This window comes from Protopterus annectens, chromosome 2.part2 (assembly GCF_019279795.1).
Source record: "Protopterus annectens isolate FY-2018-M chromosome 2.part2, PAN1.0, whole genome shotgun sequence".
NCBI lineage: Eukaryota > Metazoa > Chordata > Ceratodontiformes > Protopteridae > Protopterus > Protopterus annectens.
Window position 1 is genome coordinate 245,408,967 of NC_056730.1, and position 21,187 is coordinate 245,430,153.

The window sequence follows — 21,187 nt, forward strand, 5'->3', positions numbered from 1 at the left end:
ACCTCCATAGGTACCACAAGGGATAAGAACCTAGATGTAATGCTACCCAATGCCAGAAGTCTAAACAGCAAGATGCGTGCAGTGTAAACGCACCCAGTATGGAGAATGTTGATAACTGTCCTGTAACAGAATACTGGGTCAAGGCTCACAACAGCACCCTAACACTACCAGGTTACACACCATACTGTGCTGTACAGCCTCAAAACATGGAACAAGCTACAAAAGGAGGGTGACTAGCAATAATTGTCAAGGATAACCACACCCCCATGTTGGTACCATAACAAGAAGCAGCATGGACTAGCCATGGTCAAGTAACAGTGGCTAAAACTGCTTCCCAGTATATAGCCTGCTACAGACGACCGTCCTAACACCAGGAACTGCACCTGGCCTATGTTGGAATACATGAATATATCAAGCCTCCCAAACCACATTATATTGGTTGACTGAAAATACCCAGACATACACTGGGAGCATTATACTAGCACCAACACTGTAGGAGAAAAGTTCCTAGAATCCATAAACCAAAATGCCCAGGAACAACGTACCACTACCACAAGATGGATAAGCATACTGGATGTGACAATCAGCAACATGGGTACTGGATGGCAAGATGAGAAGTGTATCCTTCACTGGTAAGACCAGACCATAGAGTAATCACACCGGATATACACATCCTGACCACAGTCCCTGGCCAGAAATTCACAGTGAAAAACATGTGTAAAGCATAAGTTGCACCCCTCCAAACTGATGTGGAATCCATTAAAGGCCCTGTGCATGTGCAAAATATGGGACACACCACACAACCTGTTATACAGGCATTCCATGAACACAGCCAGGAATGCTTGGATTATGCAATCACAAATAACAACAAGACACAATGCCATACACACAGGCATCTGGCATGCTGGACTCCAGCCATTACCAAACCATGCAAGAGAATGAGGAAGCTACTACATGATAGAGCAAACATAAAAAGGGAAGTAATCACTGATTAGTAGTATGGCAATAAAATATGTCCACACATACAATCCACTAAGGCCAGCTACAACAAGTAGAAACTGTGAATCCTGAGGCAATGTTACACCTGCCCCAAGTACACAGACAACCCTCAACACCCCCCAATAAAGATGCAACCATTTATCCAAACCGGAGGCTGAGCTCCCTCAACTCAGCACTGTCAAAACTATTCAGGAGGAGAAGGTAACCACACACACCACAAACCCAGTCCCACATAGACCTATCACAACTGTAAACCTAACACATAAACACAGAAAAACATTCCCAGAGGCCCTAATTAGAAACACACCACACCAACAGAGGCTTCCAAAGCAGACCCCCAAGTAACCACAACCTCCAAACATAGCACATGCAACACATAGTACACAAAGCTGGTGTGCCAAACAGTCACAGGCCAGAAGAACAAACAACATGCCTGATACAGTTGTAATAGGTGACTCTATAGGCAGGCACATTGCTGTCCCACTCACCAGACTGAACAAGGGAAAGGGTACAGTAAGCTGCCTGTAGGCTGCTACAATACGCCATATAACACAAGTACGCAGGTCACCCCAAAGAAAGTAGAAATATGATGCAGTCATTGTCCATGCTGGTGTGAATGACCTGAGATGTACCTCCCTGGACTACATGAAAAGAGACATGGATGAGCTCTCTGAGTATGTACTCAAAGTCGGTATGACACTGGCCGTTTGCAGCATCCTACCCTCACCATGAATGATGCCACAGTACAAACACAGAATGATCAGCTTTAACAGGTGGTACAATTACAGCTGTCAGTCCAAGAGGATCTAATGTCTGTCTGCTTGAGATGTCATGCATGACAAGCCATGCTGCTGTTCCAGGGATGGCTTGCACCTGTTACCCCTGGGCGTCTGGATATTGGATAAGGCTTTTGCCACCTCCATAGAGCCGTACATAGGCAAGGCTGAAAAGACTAACCCACCACCCTAGAAAACATAAGTGTTAAGAAACATAAGGGTAATGCTGACCAATGCCAGATGTGTAAACCGCAATATGCATGCTCCTGAGGCCCTCCCCAGTATGGAGAACATCGATGTCTGTGCAGTGACAGAAACCTGCTGCAAGCCTACTGACAGCACACCAGCACTACCAGGTTATACCTCATATCATGCGTTATGGCCCCAAAACCTGGACCAAAACATAAAAGGAGGGGGAGTATCCATATGCAGCACAGACACCCATACGTCCAGGTAACTGACATTGCATGAAGCATCGGAGACCACCCATGTGCAACTAACTGTAGTCAAAACTGCTGTACAGTCTGTAGCATGCTACAGACCACACACTCACACACAGGAACCCCACCCAGACGTCCTGAAGACACTGGAGAGTATGAATGTCCCACCAAATACCAAACAAGGTACTCACAAATTACCACATAGGTGGTAAACCATTATGTATGCAAGGAGTAATCAGGGACCTAGGGACACAAGTGGACAGTAACCTGTTATGTGGCACTCACATTGGCAATGTGGCTAGAAAGACTGTCTATATTGGACACCGTAACATGAAAGGATTCACATCTACATCAACAGAGGTCATTGTGCCCCTGTACTGTTCTGTTATCAGACCCATAATCTAGTACAATGCCTCATTTGGGATGTACCTTACCTGACACCTGCAGCGGTTAGAAAGACCTCAAAGGTACCTCACCAAGAGGATAAAGGGTCTCAAATATATGTCATATGCTGCCTGGCTGTAGACACCCCAGCTGAATGCAGTCACATACTGCCTACACAGAGGCATTGTATGTCTGTTGTACAAGGCCATGTCCAACACAGGGGTAATGGACATGCTCCACCCCAGAAAAAACAAAGCCATTGGAGCTGTGAGAGTGACAGATGTCAACCCCAACACATAATGAAATAGGATGTGCTGGAGGGACAGATACATAACCCAGAGGCTCCCCACACCCTGGAACAGGATCCCACTCCATGTTAGGCAGAGCCCCTCACTGACACTCCTCAACAGGAATATTGCCAAGTGGATGGATGATCGTAGATGTACACTGGGGGTCTTCACTGTGTCACGTCCAGACAGAGGCACAGTAAAGTAAATCATAAATGGCCATAATATTCACGTAGCAAGGGGCGGCAAAAGGCACACTCACCCTGGCTAGGCTTACAAATGCCCTAGGGTGGATAGCCTAGTATGAACCTATGAACCTATGAAGATACAAATTGTACAGGGCACTAAGGATAATCCCAAGGCTTACTCAACTGATGGTAGGAACCGTGTTGGGAATTCACAGATATGCTCTGAATCACACAAATATTACAAACAACATACCAAACACTCACACATATTGCCAACATACAACCTGACAGGTGCAGTGCAAACCCCCCCCCCACCAGAATGCAAAATATCTATCCCAGCAGACTGCTGGCCCCCTGACATTGCAGATGTTGAAGTAACAGCCAGCATCTACAAAGCAAAACACACAGCAGCAATGGTATGAGATGGTATCCTGGGCTGAGTCCAACATGGACTCCAAAAAGAATGGAATGCCAAATCACACTACTGCTCAATGTCAGCCTTACCACAGGATATGTACCCAAAGAGCAGTGTACAACAACAGTGGTCCTTCTCAACAAAGGTGTTGCCTGAATGGATACTGAAAACTACCACCCCAGAATCCTGACAAGCTTGGTCTGCACAGCTATAGAAAGGATCAGCATGTACCGCAGACATAAAGATATCGGGGACCTGACACCGGACCCTACCCAGTGTGGCTGTCGTAAGTGCAGATCCTGCCCCTAAACATGTTTGACCCATTTGAAACAGTCATTAAGGTCATTGATGAGGGCAATGTGGTCCACACAGCGTAGCTGGACCTTGCAAATGCTTCCAGACAATACCCTACGTGTTCAGTATAGATATGTTCACCAGCTTAAATATAAACCCCTATGTCAGTAGAGGGGTTGCAAACCAGACCAAGGACAGAACTGACATGGTCAGACATGCTGCAGCCATGTCAGACTACAAACCAGATATAAGTGGCATCCCACAAGGCTTGGTCCTGGGACCTCCCTCGTTTCGTATATATGTCCCATAGGTACAGACCAACATGGAAGGACTGTGACTGAACATGTATGCAGAAGACTACAAACTGCACACCATATCTGACCTCCATCTGACACAAGCAACCCACAAAAGGGCCACATAGAAACAGTCAACTGGTGCCATAGTCATGTCAACAAGCTAATTGCAGAAAAGTGTATAGTCAACCCCCATGGATATATAGTAGGTGCCCACCAATTACCACACAGGTGTTAACCCATTACATACCTAACATGTAATGAGAGACCTGGGGACACAAGGTGATAGATATCCTGCATTGGACAAACATGTGGCTGTAGTGTTCACAGAAACATACCATATACCCACCTAATCATGAAGGTTGTCAGATCTAGATAAGGGGAGGTCACTGTGGCTCTGCAGTCATCCTTCATCAGCGTTACAATTTACTACAATAGCCCCTGTGGGATGTACCTCAGCAGACACCTCCATCAACTGTAAAGTCCCCAACAGTACCTCACCAGGAGTAGCAAAGAGCTTGAACAGATGCCATGTGTTGCCTGATTAAACAGACTGCAGCTCCACACACTGCCATACTGCCCACCCAGAGGCAAGCTGTGCCTGATGTATAAAGCCATGTCCAAGCTGGAATCAATGAACATGCTGCACCTTGTACAATCTGAATGGCAGTGAGCTATGCACATGAGAGACCTGAACCCCAGCACTGACATACATAGGACAAGCTGTACTGAATGATCCATAACACAGAAGCCACCCCCACTCTTGAGTAAACTCCCAGTACAGGTTAGCCAGAGAGTCACCCATCGACACTCCTCAAGAGGAATCTTGATGAGTGGATGGGAGATGGTAGGTTTACCCTGGGTATCACTGTTATGTCACAGGTGGACGGACGCACAGTATACTAACCATGACATATGTCATGGCAAACTCCAGTTACAATGTGTGTCGAAGGACAAACACACTCTCTGACTAGCATTAAAAATGGCCTAGGGCACATCGCTAGTGTTTGCCAATGTCCACCTATGTTGTGGAATACACTACCAATGTTGGACAAGCCAGGTTTAGGTAGTCCATATCTGAACATAATGCAACATGGTCATATGTGCACAACTGGCCCCTAAACAGTCTGTTGTGCTCACTATGAAGATTTAAAGCAGTGATAGGACTAAAGCCCAGGATACTGCACACCACAGTGAAAGTACTGAACCAGTACACTATATGGTACTACAGTGTTAGGTCAGTATGAAAGGATGTTGACAACTGTATGCACAGTATCCCATGCAAACCCTGCAAGCACAGTATAATCCCTGTTGTGTTCAGACATGAAGCAGTTGGCCAGTAAGTACACAACATGACACCCAACACACAACCATAAACGTGAGATATTGTTGAAGTTCACACTCATCCAAATATGTGGTGGACTGCAGAGTTCAACATATGGAAAGCTCACACTGGGCATGCTCGCACACTTTGATAAATGAGACATATGTCAGACAACATGCCATGTAAAGGCTGAACTGGGCATGCTCACACACTTAGGCCATATCTCCGTTTAGCAGTTGGCCACACATATCTGGTATTTGTACGTGTCATTCCAGGAACCAACCACATCACAGCAATCTGCCCAGTGCACACAGTTAAATGACTACAGAGACATAAGTGATATAGTGGATCCCCCCTCATATTCAAACATCTTCCACAGATACACAGGTTGTTCATAGAAACAGGGAATGCTATGGCAATAAAGACCTGCAAACAGTCTATCAGCAACAAATATTGTGCGTCTGACAATTAAACATATGGGTGTAGAGGTCAATACTAGGCTGTTTGCCCTAGGGAATGACAGCTTAGCCAGAGTGTGCTTGGCATCTGCATCCCCAGTACAGTAGGCTACTGTGTCACTGTAAAGTAGGTCACATAAGGCATCGTGTGAGGCTAGTGTGTTGTGCCTCTGTCAAGCAGGGACACAGTGAAGATCCCAGGGTTTGAATGTGCTAAGCCACATCCATGTTGTTGGTGTGTGCTGGAAGAGGGTTGCTGAGGACCTCTAACAGTAAGTGGGTGTCAATAACAGACTGAGGGGAGCCCTATCTGCATTGTCTGGACAATTCCACTGTCAACACTGTGTTGTGATGATTATGTGGGATTGAAGTGTCGTGCCGGTACTGTTCAGAGATGTCCTCCCTCTGTGGGCTACAGCTCTGCAATGTATTAGCTCACTCTGTCTGTTGGACAGCTCATATATGGCTGGTGTACACCTGACAGGTGTCCTGTTGTGGAGCAGTCATGGATATATGTGGGATAGCATGATCAATGCAAACCTTACACATGCTCATAGAATGCAATTGTCAAGGATTATGCAGAGTGGCCAGTATAGTCCCCCAGCATGGGTCCTTTGAAGTCTTCCACCCCAGTCTTCAAAAGTGTAGAGTCCGCCTGTGCTAAATATAGTTTGTTTGCAGTGACAACCTTGCCTGGTGGTGGGGATGGGATATGGATGTCCAGGGAAAGGTGGGTATGGTCAGATATCAACAATGGTGGTCTACCTCTGGTGTGGAACAGTGAGTACCCATGTTGCAGATGGACAGGTGCAATATGTATTCCCCCATGTGGCTGTGGTGAGTGGTTTTGCCATAGCACATGGACCCACAAATTGTAGTGGCTGTAGGGTAATGTTGTAGAGGCCTGAGTAGTTCCCACACACAATATGCCTGTACCTGATGTTAACTGGAATGGTGTATGTGAACACCTGCATATCCCGGCACTGTTCCCAGGGAAGCAAAGTGTGTGTCCTGGATGTGGGAGGGGTGTTCTGGACTGGTTGTGTTGTGTGTTACAGGTCCTGTGGTCACGAAGCATTTATTTTATTTTATTTATTTTATTTAATTTATTTATTTTTTTGGCTGCTGGTCCAGCTGGATACATGTCCATTTTCAGTGGAGGCCCGAGGAGAAAAGCTCCACTATCTACTACATGATAATTAACAGTAAATTGTGCGGTATAGAACATAACCTGCCAGTGCGATGTGCATATCAGACCCTGAAGTAGGTGGCTGCAAATGCATATATATGCTATCCCCCACCTGAAAGGTAGTACTAGATGTACATACCTCTGTAGAAATAAAGATGTCAGCACCCTATAAATACAGCAGGTGCAGAACAGATGCCCAGTAATTCGGATAGCGCTCTGCTAATGCATCTCCCTCAAGTGTCATAATATAGTTAGGTAGGAGTTTGAACCATGCAAATGCTCAGTGTGTGTGTGTGTGTGTGTGTGTGTGTGTGTGTGTGTGTGTGTGTGGGTGAGCGGGGTTGTTGTGTGTGCAAGTCTGTGTGAGGGAAATGTCCCTTTTGGCAACTGGGAAAACACTCTACAGGATGCACATTCCCCTTTCTAAACACTGATGATGTCAGCACCCTGTAAGTACAGCAGGAGAAGAGAATCCTCCCAGTAATGCAAATAGTGCACTCTGCTAATGCGTCTGTCTTGAGTGTCATAACATAGTCAGGTAGGGGTTTGTATCCTGCAAATGCCCAGTGTGTGTGGAGGGGGGGTTAGTGTGTGTGCAAGTCTGTGTGAGGGAAATCTCCCTTTTGGCAACTGGGAAAACACTCTACAGGATGCACATTCCCCTTTCTAAACACTGATGATGTCAGCACCCTATAAGTACAGCAGGAGAAGGAAAACCTCCCAGTAATGCGAATAGCACACTCCGCTAATGCGTCTCTCTCAAGTGTCATAACATAGCTAGGTAGGGGTTTGCATCCTGCAAATGGCAATGAGGGTAGTGTGTGTGCTGGCAAGTCTGTATGAAAGATATGTGCATTTTGGCAATTAGGAGAACACACTACATGATGAACATTACCCTTTCCAAACACTGATGATATCAGCACCCTATAAGTACAGCTGGAGAAGGAAAACCTCCCAGTTATGCGAATAGCACGCTCCGCTAATGCGTCTCTCTCAAGTGTCATAACATAGCTAGGTAGGGGTTTGCATCCGGCAAGTGTGTGGATGAGGGAAGTGTGTGGGCTGGCAAGTCTGTATGAAAGATATGTGCATTTTGGCAATTAGGAGAACACACTACATGATGAACATTACCCTTTCCAAACACTGATGATGTCAGCACCCTATAAGTACAGCTGGAGAAGGGAACCCTCCCAGTTATGCGAATAGCGCACTCTGCTACTGCATCTCTCTCAAGTGTCATAGCATTGGTAGGTAGGGGTATGAATCCTGCAAATGGCAAGTGTGTGTGTTTGGATGAGGGGAGTTTGTGTGTGTGCAATTCTGTATGAAAGACATGTACTTTTTGGCAATCAGGAGAACACACTACATGATGCACATTACCCTTTCCAAACACTGATGATGTCAGCACCCTATAAGTACAGCCGGAGAAGAGGAACCTCCTAGTAATCCGAACAGTGCGCTTTGCTAATGCGTCTCTCTCACGTGTCAAAACATAGTTAGGTAGGGGTATGAATTCTGCAAATGGCAAGTGTGTGTGTGTGTGTGTGTGTGGGGGGGGGTAGTAGGGTGTGTAATTGCAAGTGTGAGAGAACAGTTCCTTTTGGCAACTACTACAATACAGCAGTTGCTGCATATTCCCCCAGTAAACACAGGTGATGTCACCACACTATCAGTACAGCCAAACAGGGCTAATTGCCCAGTAATTCCAATAGTGCGCTCTGCTACTGGGTCTATTACCACTGTCAGAGCACAGATAGGTATGTTTTGGAAACCCACAACTGCCACGTGTGGTTGTGTCACACAAAACGACCATGTGTGGGTTGTTGTTCATAACAATGCATGACACTGTTTAAACCAGCAATGGCAATGCACACATGATGTATGTGTGTGACACATACACATATATACCTGTGACCTTCAGTAGTTACCATGTCTGACACGTGCCTCAAATGGATAAATGGTATTTGCAATGCATAACATTATGACTGTGTCTTACTGTGCAGGGGCTGCATGCGGTATGTGTATATTCAGTGTGAGTTGTATATGGTATCATCCAAACAGCGGGGGATACACATCTGGTCTGGGCCATATAGTCTACATGTAGTCGATGAACAGGTGATGCATGTTCCCACCTGTTGTGGGAGTGGTAACATGTTGTTCCACTGCAATTCAGTGACTACATGCTGGGAACCTTTTAGCTAGTGTGTTGTAGCTACAGTAATGCACACACACAATGTTTGGCTGGATGCAGTCCAGCCATATAAAGACATATCTAAAGACTGTCATATTCCCAGTGTTGTTAGGGAGGACAGGTGGGTTTCCTGTGTATGGGAGGGTTGTGTGTGCCAGGCTATGAACCAGAAGGCAGTCCAACACACTGTTAGCTGCTCATGGATAGCCCCTGATGCTTTGTGCTGTGCCAACAACCTGGAGGTGTGTGTATCTGTGGTGCCTTGAGGTACCACCCCCCTGTTCATGTGTGTTACATGTGTAGGGGATGACAGGCATGGTATGAGGTATAACCTGGCAGTGATGGGTTGCACCTGTGAGCCGTGAATCAGGAATCTGTTACTGCACAGATATTGCAGTTTACCGTGCTGAGGACAGTGTCCAGTGCATGCATCTTGCGGTGTACACTGCTGGTGTTGTGTAGCATTACTGTTAGTGTCCTATCCCGTGTGATACCCATGGAGGTGGCTCTGTAATCTGTGTCCTGCAGCAAAAGGCACTATGTGTGTATCAAGGGGCTTCGCCAATATACAATGGCCCATGGGTGTCACGTGCAAGCTGCCCCTCACAAATCATTGTGGCTTCCCTAGCATGTAAGCACACACTGACAGCCATTGGATACCCTATGAATGACATTGGAGATTGAGCAGAATGTAGACATAGCACATCCTTCCTACATATTGTGGTAGCATACCTGGTGAGGGTATGATGGCAACCAAGGTCAGGCTCATACTGGCCCGTGCCACATGCTGAGAGAGCCCTTCTATGTTCCCTATCATATAGTCCAGGGAGGTACGTCTCAGGTCATCCATAGTGGCATGGACAATGACCGAGTCATATGTGTCCATGCCTCTGACTGACCTGTATGCATGTGTTTTGTGGTGGACCATAGTGCCCCACGGGCATATCACTGTGACCTTCACCATGTACAGCCTGTTGAGCGGGACCCCACTGCAGTGGCCAAGAGAGGTACCTGACACATCTGTAGCAGGTGTGTTGTGTAGCCCTACAGGCTCTGAGTGTGTGGCACACAGGATGTGTGTGCCATGTGTGGCATGTGCTCTGTTCCGACTTAACGTATGCCTGTGTGCCAGCTGCGGAGGTGTGTGATGCTCAGGCAGGATGCTATTCTGAGGCTCCGAGTATGCCCCAGTGTGTTCGGATTGCTGTCAGTGCAGGTCTATGTCAGACTGGTATTGTAGTCACTGTAGTATGTAATGCAACCTGACAGGGTATGGCAGTACTGGGTTCAGAGTGCTCAGTCCCCAGATTGGCTATGTGGTTGCATCTCACACATGTGTTGTACGTTCCTGGCCAGGGGAGAGGGTTGACTGCATACATGTGGCAGCTGTGACATTGCCACATGACTCACATAAACCACAACTGGACCATAGAGGTGATTCACAGGTTACCTTTGCACATGCTACCATAGTAGTGTGATTGCCATGGTGATTACCAACACATAGGGCCAATGGGGAACAACATACTGAAGGTGAGTATGTGTGGGTGTACTGCTACTGATTTCATAGTGCTGGCATATATGACTGCACATGTGGGTAAATGCCAGGTAAGTCATATGCAATGTGTCACAGGCAACGTACATGCGAACAGGACAGTGACGTTCTGTCAGGTTGAAAATTGACATATGTATAGTATGCTATGCAGATGTCACTAGGAATCCACAGAAGCTCTGTAAATCTGCATTGCAGATGGAATCAGTGTTCCAGGGAACCTCAAGGAAACATGCATGCAAACAAAGCTACAGTAAGCAGGGCTGGAAGTAGTCCATTGTACGACAAAGAAGGGGTAACACTTCCAGTAGGTAACAGTGCAAATATGCAGGCACTATCAACATGTACAGAGGAATGCACAGCTCAGATGTCCATGGTAGAACTGATATTATTTAATATTTAATTTAATTTAAATTAAATTTGTACTGCACACATATCAACATGCGCAAAGATCCACATTGCATAGTCGTTGTGGGCAACATGCCACCAATAGTGTACATGTCCATCATTGCGTATCACTACTTGCATTAGCTTCTCTCTGTGCTACCTATGTATGTGGCTATCTGTTGACATCCTTGCCACCAGTATGCAATAATGTGCAGCTGTTACACTATGGCACTTACTATGGGTGTAGATAACAATTCAGGACAGTCATACAGTTACTGCATCAGGCATGCTGGGATATACACACAATCATATCAGCACACTGTACTGTTACCAACATGATACTAGTAATACACTTCTATGTAGTCACCCTGTGCATCAGCAACATGTTAACCTGTTCCAGCACTGATGTCGGAGATTGCAGGAGGTGGCACAGTTTCATCATAAGCACAGGGTGTGAATTAGGTATGCCTGAGTCTGCCACTGATACCACCAATTGACATGTATGTGTATGTGTGTTGGTGAGGGACAGCAGTACAGGGTGGGGCACTGTTGGTGCAGTGTATGCGTGTATGTGGTAGCCCTAGGTGTTAACATTTCGCATGTGTGTAAGCATGCACACAGTTCCACCTTATGGCTGCCATATACTGGAGTTTGTGGACAGCCACAGACTGCACCTGGCAGGTCATACAGATCAGTGTCTGTGGGCATGGACACGGTACCTGTGCCTGGCAGGGGTGCTACGGACCATATCCGGTACTAAGCCAGACTGGGTACTGTCATCAGAAGCGGGAGTTTGTTGACTGGACACAGGTCTCTGTTGGGACTGTCCAGAGCCACGTGCACGTGGTCTCCTGGGGCAGTCTGATGACAGCACAGACCCAGCATTGCTGGAGCTGCTGCTGGCACTATGGGGGCGTCCGCGGGCCTGTTGTCATCCGCGCCGACTGCCAGCTGCTGCTGTTGCTGGCACGGCCACATCGACACCACAAATGTCCACCATTGCCCTGGCTCATGGACATCTAGTTTTGGAACTGCTGTAATATGTCCCCACAATGTCTGTCTATGACATCGGTGAAATTATGGATAGCATCCGCGATGTCACGCATACTGTCAGTCATGGATGTGCGACATGCTCTCAGCTCCCTCAGACCCTGTCTGGTGTACCTTTCCATATGTGACTGTGCCTGCATGACAGCCCAAAACATAGCTGAGGTTGACAGACCTCTTTGGGCACGTCTGCCAGAGGCAGTACACCCATGGATGCTCCCACGAGAACCCATGGGCAACTGTCTGTGTGGTACCATCTCAGGACCCTGCCCATGGCTGCTGTGTGGGGAAGCATGTGCCACAGATACCACATTACCCTGGTCAATGCCCACTGTATCCTGTCCATCACCTAAGGACTGTGGTGACATAGGATGTACTGGCAGGATGACTGTGCGCAATGATGGGGTTGACAGCTGTGTACTGTCAATTGGCTGACCAATGAAGGACCCTGACACACCTTCTTGTGCCATTACACAGATATCATCATTATCAGTACCTGTGGCACCAGATTCAGGTTCCCTGCTGCAGGACACCAGTGCAGCACCATAACCTGTGGGAGGAAGACAGGAAACACAGTTTACAATGTCTACACAATGTTACCAGTGATGCACACATGCACACATGCATGCATGCACACATGCACACATGCACATGTGGACACATGCACACATGCACACGTGGACACATGCACACATGCCCATGTGGACACATGCGCACATGCCCACATGCACACATGCACACGTGGACACATGCACACGTGGACACATGCACACATGCACACATGCACACGTGCACACAGGTACACGTGCACACATGCACACATGCACACACACACATGCACACGTGGACACACGCACACATGCACACATGCACACCCCGCAGTATACACACAGAGCACTACTGAGTTACACTATTATTACTAGCACTATCAGGACTATTATAGGTATTGTTAAAACACACTCACCAGCATGGATGGGCTGCCTTGCTGTAACACCGGAGGGACCTGCAGAAATGAGGGGATTAATGTCAGTGGGCACAACTGTGCCATTGATACTGCATATGATACAGTTCAGTAGTACACCAGTTGCCTTTCACATGTCAGCTGCTGATATTGGCAATATCACACCTGCACAATTACATACTATGTTGACAGCTACATACCAAGGACACACCTTACACATGCATAAACTAACAGTGTACAGAACAGTCAAGTGTACATATGGCATATTATCTGCACGCTACATGTCGTGTTGCTGTGTGGATCCAGCCTCCATCATAATGCAGATGTGTTGCTGTTGATGTTCCTGGGCTGGAGCCACAACAATTAAGAGTAGCCCCTCCAGTCTGGTGAGGGGGGGAATGTGTGGCCACCCCACCTCCTGTGGTGACCTGTTGCCTGTGGATATCCGACGCATGCTGATGGACATTTCTGATTAAATCACTGCAGTGATGTCATACCTGCTCATATGTCCTATTATGCGTGCCAATGTCATTTACCCTACGGACAAGGTCTTGCCACAGTGCAGCCCTCTCCTGCTGATTCTGGCTGGTGCGGGAAAACAGTATGTCATAATCCCGCACCAGGCTCTGGTGTATCTCTTCATCTTCTGCAGCAGAGTAGGCAGGATTTCGCTAATGCACCATGTCCCTGAAAGAGAACACAAACAGGATATCAGCAAACTATGTCAGCAAAATATGGCACACATACTATACATGATACTCAACTGTAGTGATATACTACTACTCCCATATGTAGCATGTGTGTGTCTCTTGGTGGATATACATGTACATGGCCAGATATCAGTGCTCAGCCAACAACTGTGCAACAATACCTGCCACATTCCATACAACAGAGTACCAAGCCCCATCGGTCAGCACACTGAGACAGGTGCAATGCACCACATCAATCTGGGGGTTCATAACACGGTACTGTATGTGGAACGTCATCCACTAGTGTGATCTGGACACAAAATAATCGGCCTGGATATACATATCCCACCACCACCACCAGCACAGTAGACTACTTTGATATATATGTGAATAGACAGATTTTCACTTGTTAGGACTGAAATGGTATCCATGCAACCCACTGGGCCAGTGGAAGCCACAACCCACAATGCTGACCCCTTTGCAAATGCTTCCCACTGACATCCCAAAGAATGCATGGAACATGCACACACAATTCTAACCCAGACCCTATGAACAAAGGTTAAGCATCCTGTCTGGTGGACCCCAGCCAAAGACAAATTGTATAACGATAGAAGGAGGCTACTGCAGGACAGAGCAGATTCACAAAAAGGGAAGGCATATGTGGTCGGCACTAGTAATAAGCTAAGTTCTCTCATAACAACATCCAAGGCCAACTCTGAGAGGGAAATGGCCACGGACACTATAGATAACCACAAGGCCTTCTTCAGTTGTGTTAGACACATGGACCAAAAGCCTCAGATATGCTCTGAGTTAGTACACACCTACATAAAATTCACTGAACCCACAGATATTGGCAACATTCTGGCAGACAGGTTCAGTGCATATATCCCCCCTCCCTCTCCCCCAAACATAGGAATACTTATCACAGCTGAATGTAGCCTCCCTATCATCTCAGATGTCCAGGTGAGGGCCGCCCTCAGCAAAGCAGAACACACAGCATCAATGTGACCTGATGGTATCCCTGGATGTGTGCTTCGTGAACTCCAAGAGGTGATACAACTGCATATGAGACTAATATTTAACCTTGGCCTTACTACGGGATATGTACCTGAACACTGGCATACAGTAACAGTGGTCCCACTCCACAAAGGAGGCACCTCTACTGACCCTGGGCACTACCGCCCCATGAGCTTAACCAGCCTGGTCTGCAAAGCTATGGAAAGATTCATTATGGGACTCATATACAGCGATATTGGGTACCTGCAGACACTTGATCCCACCCAGTTTGCCTTTGTGAAGGGCTGATCCTGCCTTTTGCACCTGGTTGACCTTCTCAAAACATTCACTACAACCATTGATGAGGGCAAAGCAGTCCATACAGCCTATCTGGACTTGCCTAAGGCCTTCAACACAGTACTCCACTCAGGCATCATAGACAAGCTCATCAGCTTAAATGTTAATACATATGTCACATGATGGGTTGCAAACTGGTTGAACAACAGAATCCATAAAGTCAAACTTGCGGGAGCCATGTCAGACTCAAAGCCAGTCACATGTGGTATCCCACAGGGCTCTGTCCTAGGACCTCTCTTGTTTGGCATTTACTTCTCAGATGTGAAAGCAAACATGGGCGGGTTGTGGATGACAAAGTTCCCAGATGACTGCGAAGTGAGCGCCATAGTCGTTACACCAGTTGACACACACATCCTACAGACAGGCCTCACTGACATGGACAACTGGTGCCAGAATCATGGCCTAACACTGAATGACATGTAATGTATAGTCATCCCCTTTGGGTAAAACTACATGCATACAACTTATCACATAGACATACATATAGATACAGACCAATAACACATATGGAGGGTTCACGGTATGTAGACTATTAACTTGTTACTTTACATTACCTGTGATTGTCGCAGCTGTTTGAGTTACCATTAGTATAGCTTCCTGCTGCTGCTAGCCCAGCTTGATACTGACACTGATGACAGCTTCAACTTAGTTTGTCTTACGTGTGATTTTTGTTTGTGTTTTTATTTTCTTTTTTTCTTTCTTTTTTTCTCTCTCTCTCTCTGCCTCCAGATGGTGCAATGAAAGTATTGCATTTGTGGAGTGGGAGTACAGGATGCTTTTGTAGGTATCTGCATATGTCCATGTGATGGCCTCTGCACCAATTGTAAGCCAGCATTTGCTAATTGCATGCAGCCAGTTGTGTACTGATTGCAGTTCTCACTGTGATTTCAGGACAGTGCTATAAAAGGGTATGTGAGATAGGCGTTGCCCTTTCTGATTGTAAGGGCGGGCACCATGCTGGTATGCTGTGGACACTGTTCTGTGAGTGTAAAGGTTAGTATCTCTCTCATAATTTAGGCTGTGTTGTAGATTCACATTTCTCCATTCATCTCTCCTGTTTCCTGTACTAAGTGTGTATGTACACTGACACCTACAACTATATATATATATATATATATATATATATATATATATATATATATATATATATATATATATATACACATATATTTATATATGTATAATAGCTGACATTATTACCTACTAGCTACCAACTAGCATGGCTGTTTCTGTTCACACACTACTAGATTTGACAGTAAATATACATGACATGCTTTGTGTACTACACATCCTATATTTCCTTTACATTCATTCCTACTATTACATGATATATTTATTGTAGCACAATGTTCTTATATAACAGTCATGGCTTAGTGGTAAGTCATGCAGACTACTGTTTCCAAGGTCCTGGGTTCGGGACTGACAGTGGGATTTTATTTTGCTTTTGAACTGACTACAGGACCTGTCAATCAGAGTGACTAAGGCACTTTTAAGCAGTTGTAACCAGGTTAGCGCTGGTTTGCGCGGAGCTCCCGCATGCGCACTGGCGTTCAGCTCCGCGCACATCCACTTACAACCGCTTAACAGTGCTTACCCTGGCGCACACCCGCGCTGTTTTCTTTGAAAGAAATGAAAATGGGGAGACAGGAAAGTGGTGAAAAAGGGGTCACAAAGAGGGTAAGACAGTAGGGAAACAAGCTTGGGTTTTGCAGGAGGGATGTAGGTAAGGCCCATAGCTGCCCATTTCTTCATCAGCAACAACTGTGCATATGTTTGTAATTTGGTGTGACATTTGAAACCTTCCACCCCTGAGAGAGGTGTCAGGACAACAATAATACTTGTACAGCCAATTGTAATTGATAGTTTCCATGTCCAGCAGACATGTGTGCGGAATGGCGTAATTTTTTTGTGGGTACAGAGTGCCCTTTTTTTTTTTTTTTTTTTATCAGGTGAGAGTGGTATGTCAGGTAAAGGAAGTCGGTATAGCTGGGGAGGTAGGTTGGGTAGGTCAACAGACAAGACAAACAAGATGCATACAGGGGCGTTGTATGACACATGTGGGGGGGTTACACAATTGATGGGGACGGATGTTTGGATATCTAGAGTCCATGAGCCCACAGATGGCAACAGTGGAACTGATATCCCAACCCATGGGCAGTTGCCACTGTTCCTTCACTGCCCAGGATGGGGCTGTGCTGGGGGCTGTATAGGCCGGGCAACAGGCATGCCTGTAAGTTGTGCCACCTGTGCCTCAAGCTGGCGTAGGGGCCCAAGAACAGATTCCTGGATCTCCCTACGCCCCACAGTCCGGACGCTATGGAGGGTGAGTGGTGGTTCTCCTCTGGCCACACTTGCAGAGGGGTGATGGCCCCCATCCCCTGCAGCACTTCCACCTGCAGGTGGCACAGGGCCACCGGAGGAGGGTCCAGACTGGGCACTAGTGCCAAGTGCACTGGCCAGCTGAGGTGGGAGAGGTGGGTCCGCTGGAACCCGCCTTCCTTGTCGTCCTATGTTTTGCATTATGTCATGACAGTTTGGGTTAGTAACATACAATACCATTCGCAATTAGTTGTAACAGCATGCATTAGTATTCCCATTAACCAAACACCCAGATATTCACACCATTGAACAGCGAGCATAACACATGCATAATTTGAACAGCAATACACAGTCCAACAACATGCAGGGTTGATTGATGGCAACAGGCCATCAGGTTTGGATGTATGAACAGGGCAGATGCATCAAGGTACATGCAAATATGTATGACCCAACAGGACAAATATCCAGGGGTGTTAATTGTGATTGCACATACCAATTTAACGTGGAATGGATTATATGTGGTTATAGGGTAGAGTGAAGAAAATATAATTAACACCTTCAAATACCAATACATATGCTGTACATTTCTAATAGCTGCAGATATATACACACTACTGTTCTACCTACAGTTTCCTATGTGATAACTACTTCAAGTTGGTGATAGGACTGTTACTGCTACATCAATATACATTTTATTGTTATTCATACATGTTCATATCTGGCTTTGTTCAGCTACATCGTCCTGCTACATTTGCTTTATATAGCTATAGACAACTGTGGATGTTTGGTATTTCAGACAATCATACTATCTGCATATTGCAGACTGAGAGCAACATATCCAGATTTTGGGATACACATTCCAGCTGCAGCAGCATTTTAAATTTTCACAGTTTGGTTCTGCTTGTCACATTAATTTCATTCTGTTCTGACTGCAGTATACTTTATTCAGGGGTTATTGCTACTTTATTGGTGGATTCATAACTCTTTCTCACACTCTCTCACTTGTTTTAATTTTACAATTCAGGATGGTACTTACTTCTAGGCTTTATTGACATGTTTTACCTGTACTTATTACAATCCTTTCCAACAGTCTCACTTCTGTCATGTTTCAGTATTTCAACAGGGATATATTTCACACATGTGATTTGCTCATCTTCTGCAGCTGTATTTTTCAGCCTGCTGCATGCAGGTTGTGTACTATTATATTACAGGTGGGGCATCTTTATTTCAGACTTTATTTCAGACATTTTCATTTTTCTGTTTGGATTACAGACTGCAACACACTTTTGTAATCAAGCAATACTTGCAAACACTCTTACACTGTTACTTGCACATTTTATTACTTAGTGACTACACTGCACTCTTTTAACTGTCTTACTTTTATATTTCTTTACAGTTACTGGGAGAGGATTACTGACCTGCCTGGTGGCGCAACCGCACCAGCCTATCGCCATAGGCTCTGCGGTTCGCAGAACGGACACCTGCAGCTGTAATATAAATAAAGTAATATTGGAATACACATCTCCATAATATCAGCTAGTTTAATTTCTTACATACATAATTAAATGTAACTTACTCAGTAGTGGGGCGTTGGGCATTTGTCGGGCCTCCTGGATCCAAAGGTTCAGTTGGTCCTGCTTACGTCTCTTCAGGTCCACATGGTGGTGACGGACCTGCTCACCAGTCCTTGGAATCCCTGTGGCACTGGTGAGATCATCCGGTCCCACACCTCAGCCCTATATGCTCCCCACAGGACCTGGCCCTGCATGAGTTGGGCCTCATGATTGTGGACAAGGAGCCAGACCATATATCTGGACTCCTCAACGCCCCACCTCTGTGCTCGAAAGCAACTACCCTCACCTACTCCTGACATTCTGGCTGCAAGTTACTTCTACAATCTGTTATGCTGTGTATTCCTGCCTATGGGGCTTATATATGCCATTTTTCCCGCACTTATCTGTGATTGGCCATTTTGGAATTGTATCAGCTTCAGAAAACCTGCTTTGTCATTCTCCACTTTCTATTCATTCCTATTTATTTGCTATTACTGCATTTCTAAGTACAGCTGTCATGGCTTAGTGGTTCAGTACCTTGACTATGGTGCATGGTATCCTGGGTTCAAACCTGGCCACTGCTTTTTATATTTTATGACTGTCTAGACAGGCTAGGGGTTGTGTCTGTGTAAAGGCAGTTTTGTTACAGCTTGCTCAACGTTGCCCGTCGGTTAGCTTGTTGGCGCGGTGCGCAGCTCCGCGCAAATGGGTTACACTGGTTTACGCTTCATTTGGCTGTTAGCACGCATATTATGCTCAGCTCAGCTAGGGGCACACAGTTTCAGCGTGTTAAAACACGGCTCCCCTACGGGCACTTATTTTGCACCTGTTGAACCATTGCTCACCTACGGGCACTCATTTTGCTCCTGTTACACCACTTCTCACCTACGGGCAGATGCACTTAGCTTGTTAAACTATAGTTCAGCTATCGGCACATCTGGCATTTGTTATTATTTTGTTATCTCACATTTCTTCACAATAACTGGCCTATTTCATTACATTTTGCATAAAATATAATTTTATTTGTGTACATATGTGTCAGGGACGTGTTTTGTGCTTATTTCACTAAAAATAAATATTGATGTTGTGGGGGCTCGAACCATGACTGCCTGCTCTTCGGCCGACGTCTCTACCGCTATGCTATTGCTTTTTGGCTTACTTTGCATAGTTAGTTCTTATATGCTTTTCCACTTACTGCTAACTGTGGCTGAGCTACGGGCACGCCCGCGCAAACAAGCGCACTCACGGGCAAACATCTTTACAGTTTAAAAAAAATATAAAACATGTTCATTTATATGATTTTATGTTCATAGTCTGTGGGGGCATGTGTTGTGTTGTGTTTATTCACATTTCCATGTACTCTGTCGTGGGGGTTTACTTTGGGCACTTTTACTCTTCTGGGGGCATGTCCGCTTGCAAGGCTCGGCCTACGGACACGCCCCCTACTGTCTTCCATGGACCGTGTTAGCCTTAGGTGTGATTCAGCATGCCCTCATGCATATGCATGACATGCTGACTTCACACCATTTAACTGCAGCCTCCGTGTAAGCCTTGTATCTCTTACACGGAGGCTTCGTGAATCCTGCCCAATGTTAATATATGCATGAATGCAAGTCATAAAAATGACAATGCAAATTTTTAAACAGAAAGGGTTATCATTGTTTGAAGGTAGCAGGGTCTACAGTAAGATGCAGCAAAAAATCATTCAAAGTATTTTGAATATGGGGTGAGATTCAAAAATATGGTTCTTTGCAGTGTAACTTGTAGGTTAAGAAGTTTAATCGATAAATGCTAAAGCACAGGCAAACACTGAAGTGAGTTGATGGAGCCCCCTTGATATGGAAGGCAAAGGGCAGAAACTGGTTACAAGGCAAAATATATATAAACATATATACAGATATATAAAAGAATGCAGTGACAGAGTTATATAAGAATGCTTACTGATGACCATTTGAATTGTATTTGCACTCAAACAAAATCATTGGCAATAAAGTTGTGGTATTAGAAATAAATACCACAAAAGACAGAAGAACATGAGCATGTGAGATAGACAGCTAAAGAATCCCAAAACAGCCAGATATAAACCCACCT